A 16,833-nucleotide genomic window follows, 5' to 3' on the forward strand; every position below is an offset into this window, starting at 1 on the left:
CTATCTGGCTCACGTATGCATTGTGTCTGGGTTGGCTTATATTTCTCTACAGTGGTTCAGGTTGCACATGAAATTTGCACATCTGCCCTTTTCACTTAAACTTCTATTATACATTTCAGAAAATGGATAGAAAATGTGAACAGCTATACATTTCAAATTGTTAGACATTTTGTGGTCTGTAAAATTTTCAATCCTGGATATGTTTAGTTAGTAACTTGCAGATCTGGAGCTGGTTCAGCTGAAAGGAAGTTGCGATTTGCCATCCTTGACAGTCCTACAGAATTTATTGTCTTCCTGAGCTGGCCAGCCACAGTAATTTTGTACACTGGATTGTTGTAGACTGTCAGTGTGTCTACAGTGTTCACTACGTTGTAGCAGCTTTAGAACTGATTTCTTATGTTCTCCACCAGGCTTGCACTAGAAGAGATGGTGTGGGATAGCTAGGACTCTGAATCCTCACCTTAGCCCCACTCAGGCCTGTTCTGTTCTTATCAAACTTGTTTACCACTAGGCATTAGTAACAACTAGGCTAGATCAGTGGGATGTTCTGTGGTGATTAGTCACACGAACAAGGGATGGTCACTAAAGTCCACATTCCAAGAGGTCAGCCTGAGGTGGGGCACACTGCATCAGTGAATTGGGGTGTTCAGTGGTAGGTGTGACCCTTCCTAGACTCTGCTCTTGCTGAAAGTTGTTCTCTCACTCCAAATCTAACTCAGGACTCAGGTTCTATTTATTCAGAGTGTCGTAAACATTTTCTTCTTAATCCTTAGCACAGACAGAAATCATGCTTTCAATATGCAGTATGTCATTTAGTTATCAGCACATAGAAAACTCCACAAGAGTTTACCACTGGATACTGTGTGTCTTGTACCGTGCTCAGCATGTAGCTGTTCACAAATAAATTTGGGTTGGAGGGAAGACCAGCTAATGCAGAAGGACACAGGGGCAGACACTTGGTGCATGGTAGAGACACCACTAGGAATGCCCACACCCCGTGTTGCAGTGCCTGGTCCCAGTTCCAGCTGCTCTTCCTGCTGAAACCCACCCTGGGAGCCAACAGGTGATCCCTATCTACTTGGGTCCCTGCCACCCCACTGAGAGCCAGCCTGAGCTCTGGGCTCATGGCCACAGGCTGGCCCTGCTCTGACTGCTGCAGGCATTTGAGGAGTGAGCCAGCAGGCGGGAAATCCTTCTCCCTTTTCTGCCTTGTAGATAAAGTGAAAAAGAACAGATTTAATTCACTCAAGGTTATTGGTACTGTAAGGCTTCAAGGAAGTTGACTTCTGAGGTGCCTGATTATCTGATTTGGTCACTTACATATGTTGACATTGAAGAATGATATGAGAATTGATATAGCAGTATATTCTGGTGATGGGATGAATCAAGCAAAACAAACAGGATATGGTGAGGCTAATATCACTACTAATTACCCTAATACTTATCCGTACAGAAATTTATGGATAGCTGAGATACAAATCCTATTGTATTGATAATAAGGGATTTAAAAATTCCCTTATATTCCCTAGTCAAAACTGGGATTGTTATTCATTCATAAACAGCATAGGAAGAGGTAAGTATTATGAATTGTCACAAATATATCCATAAAACCACACCCAGGTAAAGAAAGAACATTGAATAACACCATAGTAAACTGAAGAGAAAGCCCAAAGCATAAGGGTAATCGAATTGTTTTTTATAAGTAACTTGTATCCAGAATTTGTATATTAAAAATGTCTTTACATGTGAAAAGCAAGACAGTGCAATTAAAATACAGGCAAATAAATTAACATGTTCCCAGAAAAGATACACAAATGACCGATAAACACAATGATATCCAACATCAGCATTCATTAGGGAAAACAAATCAAAACAGCAATAAAATGCCACTTCACTCCCACCAGAATGACCTACTGCAGAAGTAGACCACTCCCAAGTGTGAGCCTGAGGAACAATGGGAACCCTCACACACTGTTGATGGGCATGTAAAATGGTCCAGCCATTTTGCAGGAACTGTCCAATTGGTTTCCAAAGTTTAACATAAACTGCCATGTGTTGCTTATCCTAGTCATAAGAATATAATCAAGAGAAATGAAAATATGCCTAAATAGAAAATTTTATGTGAATGCTCATAGCAGCATTTTAAATAGCCAAAGATGAAAATAACGCAAATATCTATCATCTGATAAGAAAGATATACAGTAGAATACTACCTGACAACAAGAAGTGAAGTACTCAAACAAGCTGCAACATGGATGAACCTTGGCAATATTATACTAAGTGGAAGAAGCCACACATACTGTATTATTCCATTTGCATGGAAATTTCAGAATAGGCCAATCTACAGAAATAAACAGGGTAGATTAGTAGCTGGTTGGGGAAGAGCTAGTGGGATTTGGACAATGCCAGCTATTGGGTACACATTTTCTTTGGGGGTAGAGGGAGAAAATGTTGTAAAATGAGTTTAAGTGCAAGCGGTTGCCCGAAGCAGTGCCCTTAGAGATGCAGTGAAGAAAGCAGGGAAGGGCGGAGCAGCGCTGATGGGGAGCCCTGAGCGTGGACAGCCCTGCAGCGTGGGCCCGTGTGCAAGCATGGGGGCGACTGTTCTATTTTTAATGCTTATTTGTTTGAGTAGAGACAGAGCTCCCATCTGCTGCATCAGTGCTCAAATGGCTCCAATGGCCGGGTCTACACTGCAAGTTGGGGAGTCAATCCAAGTGTTCAATGTGGGTGGCAAAGCCCCAGTTCCCTGAGCCAACACTGCTGCCTCCAGAGTCCGTATTAGCACGAAGCTGGAGCCAGGGTTTGAGGCTCAGACTTTAATGAGACAAGGACATCCCAGCAGCATCTTAGCTGCTACACTAAATGCCAATCCACAGTTGATATTTTTAGTAGCCAATGGCAGATGATGACTGGCTGGGGAGCTGCTGTTCTTCTGTATCTGTGCATGCACTTTGGCAAGTCAGTTCCTGTTTGACTAGAAAACAATTCTGAAAGGAGGCAGCTGTGACCTCTTAGAAAGAATGTAGTCGTCAGGTCAACTGAGACCGAGACCCTGAGCAGGTGAGGGGGCCTAGAGGAGTCCCTACTGCCCATGTCTTATCCTGTGCTTGCAAACTTGATCCTCCCTCAGACCTTTCCTTTGGCTGGGCTGTCACCTCAGCAAATGATTTATGAGCAATCTGTCTTATCAGAGTTTGACTTCTTAGCAAAGGGTGCTTTGTGCTGGAGCTGTTATGTGCCTGTTCTGTGTCAAACAATATTTTAGATAAACTCCAGTCTTCAATGAAAATGAATAGCACAGGAGTATTTACTTAGCCTTGGTTGTTTCAGGCATTAAGAAAACCAAGAGAGCCATAAAAACAGCATGAAGGTAGGAAATGAAAAATAACAAACCTCAATCTGATAGAAGAATGCTGAATCCTAGATACCACATCTCCCATTCCCCCCCTGGAAGTTTCCCAGGAAACTTGGGGTGACAAGAAGCCAGCAAGTCTTTGAAGCTGAGGTAATCTGTGACCCGAGTTCATGAACATGTTCCAGTTGTTAAATGACTCTAGCAAGCTCGGGGGAAAGGGCTGTGGGAAGGATTTTTATGCCCGAGGAGGAAACCAGGGTGAGTCTACATAGTACATTTTTTGGGGGCAATTGTTGCATAACGAAGTGCCACAAATACCATGGCCAAAAACCAACCCACACTTACTACTTCACAGTTTTGTGGGTCACGAATAGGCTACCTACCAGCTAGTGGAAGCAGGTTAGCAGCAGAAGGGCCGGTCTCTCCAGCCCACTAAGATGGAATCTTACATAAGGTAAAGTCATCTGATATCAAATAGTCCCAAATGACAAGCCAGCAGGTTTTGCATACTTAGCTGGCTACAGGTGAATCGTAGTTCACACCTGCACTTACGAGGGACAGACTTATTCAAGGGTGTGTGGCTTATCAGGGCACAGGTTAGGTTTTCGGATAGAGATACAAATCAATGTAAGTTTCCTCAGCTCTCTTGAAACTTGAAATCTTCTTTGAGTCCTTATAATGCTTGTTTTTGCTTTACTTTTAAAATAATTTCATAAAAAGGCCCTTGCATATGATTGCTCATCTCTGAATACTCTTGGGTTACTAAGAGTCCTGCCTGGCTTGGCTTTCCTGCTGTTTGCTGCTGCTTCTACCAGACAGGCTCTCCCATCAAATATTAATGCAACACACTTCTGGGCACACCATGGGTACCAGGTGAACACAGGCTGAGGACTGAACAAATGCGTGAAAGGGGATGTTTTCTGTGCACACAGCAGACATCTGGAAAAACTGTCTTAGGTATGTGGTCTCAGCTTACCTTCCCTGCCAAAGAAGAATCCAGGAGGGAATCAAATGTTTTGCCAGTGAAAAAGTAACAGTAGCATCAAATGTTACATTTTAACTATAGTTTCTGGCAGGCTTAATAGGGTTTAAGGTCAACCACCCACTCTTCCTTAAAAAAAAAGTGTGGTTTACAAGATCTTTGGCAGTATAAATGCCCACAGTGTTACCTCTCTGAGTCACCATTTCTTAGATTAAGAGCATGATGTGATTCATAGCTGCTTGATTATTGATGCAACATGATGTGCACGTAGAAGAGCAGTCCTACTGAGAGCAGCTCAAAGCACAGATGAGCTTCGCAAGCCAGTGAGCACATTTTCAAGTTATTACTCGGGAAAAAAATACAGTCGAAGTCAATTAACTTCCAATGCTTCTGGAAAGGTTAGCTAGCATGACTGAAAGAAATGAAACTATCTTCATATATTACCTGACTCGCCCAATGACAATATCCAAGAGTCTTATTTTTCACTGTACTGCCCTATTAGTGAGATAAAGGGAGGGGAATTTAGCTATCTATTCTGATAACTTATTCCTTCATAGGAAAAGCTTGCATATCCAGCCTTGCGATAGTTTTTGTGTCAACTTGACCAGGCCAAGGATGCCCAAATATTTGGTCCAATGTTAGGCTAGGTATGCATCTGAGGGTATTTTTAGATGACATTAATGTTTAAATTGATACACTGAGTAAACCAGATTTCCCTCCATAATGTGAATAGCCCTCAGTCACCCAGTTGTAGGCCTAAATGGGGATGGGATGAGGCACATCCCCTGCAAACAAGAGGGCGTTCCTCCTGCCTGGTTGCTTGGAGCTCAGATGGCAGTCTGTTCTAGCTCGCAGACTTCAGCTGAAACACTGCCTCTCCTTGGGTCTCAAACCAATTGGCTTTCAGCCTAGAATTGCATCACCAATTTTTCTCAGCACCCAGTCTCTGGAATTATAATGTCAATTCTCCCACATCTGCAATCAGCAGATCTTCAGGCATCTCAGCCTCCATAACCACATGAGCCAATGTCCATTCTTCCTAAATTCTTTTAGCAAAGGTCCAACTTAATCTTTGTCAAACACTGAATAGGAGTCCAATTTTAATGAATTTGAGGTCTTGGCTTCCATGATAGACCTCAAGCACCTATCAGATGGTTCTTTGCATGTAACTTGTTCTCCCCACCCCCAGACAGTTGCATTTCTCCTTTCATATCTTCACATGTAGTCTCATTATTTCAAAACAAGAAGTTAAAACAGGAGATAGATTCATAGGAAGTTGTGCGAATAGCACAGAGAAAATCTGTGTACCTTCACCCAGCTTCCTCCAATAATAGATAACACCTTACATTTTTTTCACAGTAACAACAGCTAGCACTTCTAAGAGTAACTTTTCAAGATAAGGAAACTGACACTGGCCCAATGCTATTGAATGGACTACAGATTCCATTTGCACTTCACCAGCTTTTTGTCCTAAGAAATTCTCACATGTGCTGACTACCATCAAGGATCCCACCTGTGTAGATCTTTCTTAAACTTGTCCCAAGTTACCTGATTTGAGCATGCTGTTTGCTGCCTGCAGGCCTAGTGACACATACTTAAAAGGACAACTCCTCTTTCCTCTCACAATGTATCAAAACTTTTATTTCTGAATGAGGGCCAAGAAGGCAGCAAGTTGCTGCAAAAGAAGGGTGCAGTGTGGCGGCCACAAAGCCAAAATGGCAGATGGGCCATTTTTGACAAGAATGTCTCTCATATTCTGGAAATGGTTATAATCTGAAGTTTCATTTTCAGCAATTGTTCTCAAATCCACCCATGTATCAAAATAAGAGAACATGTTAAAAACCAATGAATCAAAGAAATGAGCTCAAAGATAAATGTGGGCCTATGTACGGAAGGTCTGAAGGGAAGTCCAGGGATGGAAACTTGTACAAGTTCTTCAGGTGCTTCCCCTCTGCAGCAAAGGTTGAGAATCACCACTTTATGAAATCTAGCTTTTGTGTCCTATCAAAACCATTCCTACTCAAGATTACACTGTTGGACCAAGCATGGTAGTATAGTGGCTAAATCCTCACCTTGCAAGTGCAGAAATCCCAAATAGGCACCAATTCAGGTCCCCACTGCTCCTCTTCCCATCCAGCTCCCTGCTTATGACGTGGAAAACAGCAAAGGATGCCAAAAGCCTTGGGACCCTGCACCCGCGAGGGAGACCCTGAGGAAGCTCCTGAGTTTGGATCGGCTCATCTCTGGCTGGCTGTTGTGGTCACTTGGAGAGTGGACCAGTAGATGGAACATCCTTCTCTTTGTCTCTCTCTCTCTCTGTAAATCTGCCTTTCCAATAAAAATCAATATATTAAAAAATTACTCTGCCAACACAGCCTCCAGCTTTCCTGCATACTTGCTTTAATTTTCATTACATTTACAATTTTAATACATCATGAATTTGTTTTTGTTGTAGAAAGGAATGATTTTCCCCAGACAGGTAGTTCATTGCTCTAATATCATTTACTAAATAATCCATTTTATCTCCACTGACATTTTACTTGTGATTTACTAAATTTGCATTTTCCTGTTTTTTTATCTTCTATTTTGTTGCATTAATCTTTCTATTAAGTGCCAGAATCAAGCTGTTTTTATTACAGTAAGTTGATAATACTTTAATTTCTGACAGTTCAGAGAATTGATATTTCTATGACATTGACTGTTTCCATTAGAAAAACAGATCTTTTGGTTGATTCCAAGGGTTTCTATTGTTTTGGTTTGGTTATATACTCTGAAAAAGAACTTTGCTTTCTTTGTACAGATTCTGTACTATAAATGTGCTTTTAATTTTTTTTTTATTGGAAAGGCAGATATATAGAGAGGAGGAGAGACAGAGAGGACGATCTTCTGTCCACTGATTCACTCCCCAAGCAGCCACAACGGTTGCAGCTGAGCCAATCCGAAGCCAGGAGCCAGGAGCTTCTTCTGGGTCTTGCAGACGGGTGAAGGTTCCCAAAGCTTTGGGCTGTCCTCAACTGCTTTCCCAGGCCACAAGCAGGGAGCTGGATGGGAAGCAGGGCCACCAGGATTAGAACCTGCACCCATGTCGGATCCCAGCACGTTTAAGGCTAGGACTTCAACTGCTATACTATCGTGCTTCTCCCAGGCTTTTAATTTCTTAAGATTGAATGATTTGATCCTGGCATGGGAGCCTAGTGGCTGAAGTACTTGCCTTGCACGTGCCAGGATCTCATATGGACACTGGTTCTAATCCCAGCAGCTCCACTTCCCATCCAGCTCCCTGCTTGTGACCTGGGAAAGCAGCAAAGGATGGCCAAAAGCCTTGAGACCCTGCACCCGTGTGGGAGACCTAGAAGAGGATCCGGGATCCTGGCTTCAGATTGTCTCAGCTTCGGTCATTGTGGTCACTTGGGGAGTGAATGATCAGATGGAAGATCCTCCTCTCTGTATATTTGCAATAAAAATAAATAAATCATTCAGTCTCTTTTTAATAGAAGATTTTTTTAAAGGGAGAAAGAGATCTTCTTTCTACTGCTTCACTCTCCAAATGGTTGCGACAACCAAGGCTGTGCCAGGTTGAAGTCAGGAGCTCCATCTCAGCCTCTCACATGGGTGGCCCAAGCTGCTAGGCTCCCCTTCTGTTTTACCAGGTGCATTAGCAAGTAGTTGGATTGGAAGCAGAATAACTATGACTTGAATCGGCCTTCTACTATGGGATGCTGGTGTGGCAGGATAGCAATTAAAGAGCTGCTTGCAACTCAAGCCCCCCCAAATTATTCCAAAAAATGGCAGCTATTGCTGAGGACATCGGCACGGGGAATTTAAGAACATGGAACAGTGGGTTGGTGTTTTCCTCTGCCCTGTTGCTCTGTAGCAGGTTCATCAAAGCCAGGAACGGTTTGCTGCTGCTTCCCCTGAGGCAGAGCTTAAGCGGCTCAGGGGAGCGTTGTGCAGTCCACACTCACGGGAGAGCCACAATGACACTGTGAGGCACCTGCAGCTCAGCTGCTGTTGGCCCAGTTCTCCACAACTCCGTACGTCAGATCTAGTAGAAAAAGCCCACTGAGCTGCACTCATTTCATTCCCTTTTGAAGGCTCAAACACAAAACTGATATAAAATACATTTGTATATTTTTTGGTGCTAATTTTGTAATCATAGAGACCCTGGCCTTGAACCTGGAATAGGCACTAGCAAGAGTATCTTCTTCCCTAACTTGGATCAACTCCCTATCCATCAAAGTTACTGTTAACCTAGAGATCATAATCGGCCTATATAACTTACTCTGGACCACGAATAATGAAATGTTTTTCTTGTGCAGTTTCTTTTGGAAATGGAACATTCCTTTATTATCAGGCATGATTAGCAAATGTATGCCTCTCCAAGAGTTCTGTTATGTCACAAAGTAGTAATTTTCAAAATCAAACCTAATAAAATTTGTAACTCGGAAGGTATATGTCATTAAATGACCGTGGCAGACAATCTATGTCCATGGGGAAGTGACATGAGCAAGCTAGATGAAAGGCATTCTTTAGGAAGCAGGTGCTCTTTACAAGAGTGCAGGATGGAAATTGCTTGTTTTTTTATTAGCTTTTTCATTGACAGTGAAATCTTTTGAGAATAGCTAGTCAAAAGAGATAGAAAAATCTGAATTTTAAAAATAATGATCAGATTATTTTCAAAATCTAAATCTTACATGTTCACTGATTTAACTGTTTGCTAGCCCTTCCTCATTATCCTATATCATCTGAGGGCTTTTGATCACTTACATTGACATTATTTATGGTTTTATGAAGAGTTAACATCTTTGAGGCACATGATGAAAATTCTGGAATAGGAAGAAAGCACACATGAGATTTGGAGATGCTACGTGGGGGCTGAAGGATGTGGCATAGTGTGTTACATCACTGCTTGGGATGCCTGCACCTCATATTGGAGAGCCTAGTTCGAGTCCTGGTTGCTCTGCTTCTAATTCAGCTTCCTGTTAATGCATTCTGGGAAGCGATGGACGATGACCAAGTGCTTGGGTTCCTGTCACCCACATGGGAACCTGAAATGGAGTTCCTAGTCTGGGGTATTGTAGGCATTTGGAAAGTGAAATAACAAATCGAATACTTTTCTCTCTGCTTTTCAAGTAAATTAATCCTTTAAAAAAGAAATCTACTTGGAGATGTGTATTAGTACTTGGGATCGTGCTTGGACACAAATTGTGACCTTGAAACCTGGTAAACTGAGCCTAATTAAAAATGACCCTGAGGATATTGGAGAATATTATGGCTGAAATTCTTTCAGCTCTGGCTTTCACAGTTGCTAGCCTGGGACATTCCTAGCTTATAAGACACCCCCCCCCCCACACACACAGCCTGAAGTTTAAGAAGACAACTGGAGGGGTTGAGCTTTCGCTTGGCCCTCTGCTTGCTGTCCCAATGTGCACTGAACCACTCTCCCTGAATTGTCTCTGCCACCTCTCACTTTAACATTCTTGTCTCTCTCAATCAGATGACTCTTCATCTTACTGGGACATAAAGCCCCACACACCTGACAACTGGTGCTGCAACCCAGGTGGCGATTTTAAGGTGACTCCATCTGTGGAGAACTGGCAGCTCTCTGTCACTCCATAAACAGCACACAGCGGTCACGGACCTTGGAGGCAAGGTGAGTTCTTTTGAGTCTTGTCGAGGGGGCCTTGCTGTACTTCTGCTTTATGTGTCTGAAAAGCCTGGCTCTAGGGCAGGTGAGGGGCTACCCCTCTGGTGCGCGGCTGTCCAGCTACGTGTGCCTGGAGCTGAGAAGGCGGGGAAAGAGATCTGAATTTCTCCTCTCTGCTCTTTCTTCTGAGTTTTGACTCTGGAACTCACTGCTGTTTCCTTTTTACATGGGACGCTTGCACACAAAACCATCTAAGGATTCACCTCATATACAGAGAAAGAATTGGGCCAAAATGATGACTCTGGCAATTTGTCCTGGCCACAGCAGAAACTGGATAATGATATTGTATCATCCGAAAATTGGACTCTTGCCCCGCAAAATCAGAGATTTAAGATAGCTTCATTAATCACGAGAAACAAGTTCCAAGGTTCCCTCTATATGGGCATGTTTCTAGCTCTGTAATCGTCTGTCAGTGCTGTACCTATTGCATTATCCTCCACAGGGAAAAGATCAAACCCCTATCTCCTGAGCCTCTTCAAAAGGACAGCAGGCCTCACCTTGCGGAGCCTCAAAGGTCTGAGCTTCAGTCTGTCCCTCCACCACCACCGCAGAACCTCTGTCCTGGCTCCCTGTCTCTCCCACCGGAAACTGTGCCCCACTCTTTCCGAATCTCCTCTCCTCCCACCACCTGTTCTGCCTCCTGCTGTGCTCATTCTACTCCCTGCTTGCCCCTCGGGGAGGTGGCTACTGTGGGATGCTGTTGATGTCCACGTTCCATCCTCTCCCTAGTGTGGCCCGACGTGTCTTGGCCCTACACCACAGAGCCTGCCCCGACACCAAGGGATCGGATATTACTTGCACCCGTAACTCAACCTATGAGGATGTGGTGTTGCTTTTTCCAGTACACCCGAAGGAAAGGTCCCTACCTATGCTGCGCCCATGGTCTGTGCCAGCTCCTTACATGTACTGGAGGAGACTCAGTTCCCTACCCTAATGACCCCAAATGGAATTATCCACCCAATTCTAGGGATCAATCAAAATTGACCCATTTCTTGTTATAGGGCGTGGAAAAGGCTGTCCTGATGGGAACCTCATGGTTTTTAGGAGGTGGCTCAAGAAGCCCTCCTCAGATGCTCCAACAAAGATTCAGGGTTGGAGGCGGGGATGCTCTAGGTGCATTTTATCTCCCAGGCTCCCCAGGCCACAGACTCCTCAAAGGAGGCCCACTTCAGAGTCTTTTGTAATACAGAAGAGGAATCTAAGAACCAAAAACTGTAGTTTGTGCTAAGTACCAGCTCCAGGCCTCCACACTTCAAGGGTGCCTGCAGAAAGCCTGTGGCCAACACCCTCAGAACCAACTGTCAGAACAGGCCCTGGGTGAGAGCCTGCAGCAAGCCCTGGACTCTTCTGACTCCAGTGTGCAAGATAAGGGCACATGGCAGTCCAGATGCCCTTGTACCTCCAGAAGCTGGGGCATTCCTTCCAATCCCAGACCTAAACCAGGGCTGTGCTTTCCTGACCTCTCTGGATGGGCTGTCATGCACTGACAATTTTGAAAGCCTCCACCATTGCTGTGACGAGGGGGAACCCCATGGTATTTCCCAAAATTGCAGCTAAGTCAACCAACCACCTTGTACTGGAAACAGGGAAACACATAAGGCTTCATGCGTACCTTCGGTTCCCTTTCTTTTTCTGTTTGGGTTTCTCACAGCCGCTGTCATCTGCTTAGCAGGGATCCACTGTCTTTCCACCCAGCTTCTTCGTTGCACTCTCATTCCACTCAGTCGGTGGGACATCCTGCTAAGCTATGTTCCACTGCCGCCAGCCCCTTCCCCCAAGGCCTCCCACATCTCACAACTGCCAGATAGCTTTCCAGCCAAGTCGACTCCCGTTCTTTGGGACACTAAACATCCCTCAGGTGCCCTTCACCATAGCCCATAAAAATGTCCCTCAAGGACCCCTTCTCATTTCCTTAACATTATGATCCCCTTCATCCATAGGCCTTACAAAAACTTCAACTTTGAATCACTAGACTGCTGTCAGCTGCAACAGGCAGGCCAGCCAATTACCTTTATAATACCCTTTTCTTCCTGTGAAAAATTGAGACCTGATGGGCCCTACCACTTAGTGCAAGATTTACATGTTAGAAATGAGGCTCCACCCCCATACTTCCACTTGTTCCTAACCCATACACTCTATGTCTTCTGTCTCCCCTGACACTACTCAGTTCACTTTGCACTTCTGAAGGATGCCATCATTGCTGGTCGTCTTAGGATTTTCACCTTTAGTTGGCCAGACTCCTCTATTAAGATTTCTCCACAGCTAACCTGGACAGTCTGCCCCCAAGGAATGGAGGGATGGCCTCCAGAGTTTTGGACAACCTTTGTAAAATGACCTCTACCTACTGTCTCGATAACACGGCACTCTACCCCTAGTGTATAGGCACCCTGCTGCTGTGTGAGCCCTGCACAATGCTTAACAATGGATTTCACAAGCAGCTAGCACCATCAGGGCTATCGGGTCTCCTCAAGGGCCAATTTTTCACAATGAAGGCAACAATTTAGGATTTCACATTACACCTATCCACAGGCTTACAAACAAGACTCCTAAACGGTTCACCAGTTTCTAGTTCCCCAGTCAAAACCAAACTCATTGTCTTTCTTGGGACTGGCCAGTTTCTTCCACATTTCAACCTTATTGCCAAATCCCTGGACTGGGGGCCCTGGGGATCTTCCTTACTGCTCAGCCACTATTAGGACAGCTTTTAACCAGCTAAAAAAGGCCCTCACCTCAGCCCCAGCACCTCCACACTCTTTCATTTGTGAGTAGACACACACAAGTTTTGTACCTGGAATTCCTGGCACAGTATTCTGGCCCCGATATTCAACCAGTAGCTTACTTTTCTAAGACAGTTGGGTAAAACTGTATCGACTTACCCCGTGTCTATATTCTTGATACTGTTTTATAGCTAATATTATAAAGTTCAAAATCAGCTCTTTCTCACAATCTCACTGTCTACATCACACTCAAACCTTTCATCCTATTTCTATGATTTCAGGTATCCGGTTTTAGACCTGCCACACCACCTTTCTTTTAAAAATTACTTGACAGGGTTATGGAGAAAGCTCCCCAGCCACTGTTTCACTCCTCAAATGGCCACAGTGGCCAGAGCTGGGCCAGGCTGAAGCCAGGCGCTTCATCCACATCTCCTACATAGGTGCAAGTATCAATGAACTTGGGCCATCTTCCATTGCTTTCCCTGGTTCATTAGCAGGTTTCTGGATCAGAAGTATGACAATTGAGATCAGACTGGCATCCACAAGGGATGCTGAAGTCATAGGTAGAAGCTTAATCTACTTCAGAACAACACCAACCCCTCCAGGTTACCCTTCTATAAATCCCAGTGGCTTTCTCCAGGGTACATCTGTTCACTCTCCTGACTCCCAAGACTTCTACCACAGCTGTAATGAAAACCTTGATATTGGTCCCAGTGCAGTAGCCTAGTGGCTAATTCCTCACCTTACATGCACCTGGATTCCATACGGGTACCAGTTCATATTCTGGCTGTACCACTTCCCATCCAGCTCCCTGCTTATGGCCTGGGAAAGCAGTCAAGGGTGGCCCAAAGCCTTAGGACCCAGCACCCACATGGGAGACCCGGAAGAAGCCCCTGGCTTCAGAATGGCTTAGCTCTGGCCATTGTGATCATTTTGGGAGTGAATCAACATGGAAGATATTCCTCTCTCTCCCTCTCTGTAAATCTGCCTTTCCAATAATGACAACAAAAAAAGAAATCTTTAAGAAAAAAAAAGCCTTATTTTTTGTTTAAACCTCTTCCCTAGTGTTTCTGATTCCTGCTTACCTAAACCCACCTGCTCCAGATTTATAAACAGGAGATCAACAAGACTAAGGGCTCCTCTCTGCTCGGCAATGTGTTCTTACTATTGGCTCTATCCTGTAACTTGGGTCCTTTCCAGGAATACAGCCTCACAGCAGATAGAGCTTTCTGTTTTTCTCCAAGCCCTCAAAAGTGAGTATATATACAAATTCCATTTACACTCATCCCTTTTGGGTATAAGTTGGGGCTCTCCCACTGTAATGGCCCCCCTCATCTTTAAACTACTGGGGGGCAGCAACACTCCCAAACCAAACAGCCATCACCTACTGCGGGGCACCAGGCTAAGCAACCTCTTGCAGTTCTGGGAAATAAAGCATGCAGAAGGACAAACACCAGGCCATGTGCCCAACCTCCTTACTGCTAGCTCTCACCCTCAGCCCTCCTCAGTATTCACCAGAAAACTTCTCTGCCTTTCCAGAGAGCAGTTACCCAAGACGGCTAGTTTCTTAACAATGGCCAGACAATACTTCCAAAATAGGCAGTTGGCAGGTCCTTCTCACTTCCCTTCCCAGCCAATTCCAATGTGGGTAATAAATCCTCGTCCATCTCATTGTCTCTGCTTGGCACAATGTGAATTGCCTGCTTGCTCAGTCCTGCCCTAAGTGCCCAAGGCCTTTCCTCATGGCCACCTCAGACTGCCTCTGTCCTTTACCAGGTCAGACAGCAAATTACTAGTCAAGAGTGGCAGACTATCTTTTTGACCAGAGGCAGCTGAGTACAAAGTATTTGCTCACCTTTTCTGGATGGTTGGAGACTGCCTTGTTTACCACTGTGCCTGCTTTCTTGGGCAATCTATTTCTAGAAAGAACCCTCTCCTTGGCTTCTGGACAAGCTTTGATTTCTGTTTTCCCAGGGAATACCCACTGCCCCAAACATGATAGAAACTATATCTCCCCTGTTGCCCACAATCCTCAACAGACACATTAAGGCTTATCTCACAAAAGTTAGGCTGTGCACCCAGACGGCTTGACCACCCCGCCCCCACTCCACTGCAATGTGTGCCTTTGCAGCATGCCCCATGCCTTGCAGCCACGGACCTCCTTCAAGCTCAGGGATGGTGATTGGGCCCCTCTTCTCCTCCCTCCCCCTGGAGACTGTATGTTGACATTAGCCGAGACTCACCAGTTCCTGTACCATGTGGCAGATTCCTTCCTTCCCAAAGTCTGCCCTGGCCTCGCCATTACAGGTTCACCAAGGAGACGATCTATGTAAAAACCCTAAGCCCCAACCCAGTTGGAGTGGGCCTTGGTTGATGGTTCTGATAACCTTCACAGTGGCTAACCTGGTATGCTTTCCTTCCTGGATTGATTTTTTTTTCCAGGTTAAAACGCATCCTGACCAACCAGGAAGATACGAACCAGGGCAAGGCCCCAAAGAGGCGGCGAGCTCAGCACTGACAGGACTCTTCCCTTCAACCACCCTGCCAGAGGACTCGGTGTCTGCTCACAAATCAGGGCCAGAAGAGCCTAAGGACGACGGCACGCCTGGCTACAAAACAGACTCCCCCATGTCTGACCCGGGACAGTTCTATGATCTTGTCCTGACCCTTCTTGAAAGCTGCGCTAGCCCTATCCAATCAGAACAAGAGCTCCTCTCGTTCCTGTGGGAGTGCTTCCTGCAGGGAGACTTTGTCGACTACACACCTGACTGCCTTTGCCTCTGGTTAGGATGCTCTGCCTACTCCGACTCCAACACCTAACGCTGATTGCTCTACTGCCTCTCACCGCTCCCCTGCCTCCCTCCTGGCCAGTCCCCAAACAAGGCTTCCTTGCTGCACACTGCTTGGAACAAACTCACCATTTCACTTCTAAACAGAACACAGATCTTGCAAAAAAAAAAAATTTGCTGTCTGTTATCTATCTCTGCTTACACTGCCTGACCTACAACACAGCGCATCTGTCTGCTAAGATGGAGAAGAGAATAGCATTTCTCGAAATTTCTCCTACAGCCCAAGTACCCAGGGCCCTAAAGCTTATTTGAGTACTCTGTCTCGTGTCACAGAATTTCCTTATCTCCAGATGCCTGGCCCGGTTGTTGCTGCTATGTGCACACTGCTACACTGCTGCCCTGCACCTAGCTACAGCCCCTCTTGCATCACAAGGACCTCCTCCTGGGGATCTCCCTCCTGAGCTTTGGGGCATAAGGATCAAAATTATTAATTGGCCCCTGGGTCTATACCAGGCATACTGGGTTAATTACTATGTCTCCCCTTGTTCTCAGGGCTCCCCACTCTCTCTGTGCCTACTTCCCAGTTCTGTGTAGGCTGTCCCTCTACACAGCATGGGCGCTTTCCCTGGCAACCTACCTCGGAACCACAAATGACACAGTGCCTTCTTCCAAATGCATATAAAAATTGTACCAATTGGTTCCTCATAGATATTCTCTATGAAAATAAATCATGTGCAACCCAAATTACCGACAACAATCCCTTACAACCTCTCTGAGGCACCACATTGGCAGGCACTTGCAGTGTCTGGGAGGATGAGCCAGGAACAGCGCAAGGCACTTAAAAACTTAAAGCTTGGTTTCCCATCTACCTAGCAACCTACTTCCATGAACGGGACCTGCTTGTCTTGGGGGACCAGCACCTCTGCTTCTCACTACACCAGAACTCTTGTCTCCTAATATTAATGCTACCCTCCCCACCCCAATAGCCAATCTACTGGTTCCTCAACCTCAAATATCCACCAGGAAAGAGCTGGGCATCCGCGAGCACTCCTTTCTAGCCTAGGAACTGCTGCTGAGGTGGGCACAGTCATAGGAAGACTTGCTGCAGCATCTCCTCTGCTGCCAGAATGGCTTCAGTGAGTTCTGGCAGGCCTCTGCAGGGTTCCAGCTGGGGAGCACTCGACAGCAGCAACTCAGCACCAGCAGGGCTAAGATCTGCTTGCAACAGTACAGGGGCATCTGTTCTCAGAGCAAGATTACTGCTTACACCCTGCCGGATA

At 45.4% G+C, this 16,833-nt stretch overlaps 1 long non-coding RNA gene across 1 annotated transcript in view; it reads left to right on the forward strand.

Annotated features, from left to right (window-relative positions):
• LOC121167858 overlaps positions 1 to 15,708 on the forward strand; it is a 173,195-nt gene extending 157,487 nt beyond the window's left edge. The window contains exons 2-3 of the long non-coding RNA XR_005885654.1: positions 9,838 to 9,993; positions 15,207 to 15,708. This is a non-coding gene — a long non-coding RNA (uncharacterized LOC121167858). The remainder of the gene's footprint in view (positions 1 to 9,837; positions 9,994 to 15,206) is intronic.
• Positions 15,709 to 16,833: the final 1,125 nt, after the last annotated feature.

Source organism: Ochotona curzoniae, unplaced genomic scaffold (assembly GCF_017591425.1).
Source record: "Ochotona curzoniae isolate NIBS_2020 unplaced genomic scaffold, NIBS_Ocur_1.0 contig_1274, whole genome shotgun sequence".
Taxonomy (NCBI): Eukaryota; Metazoa; Chordata; class Mammalia; order Lagomorpha; family Ochotonidae; genus Ochotona; species Ochotona curzoniae.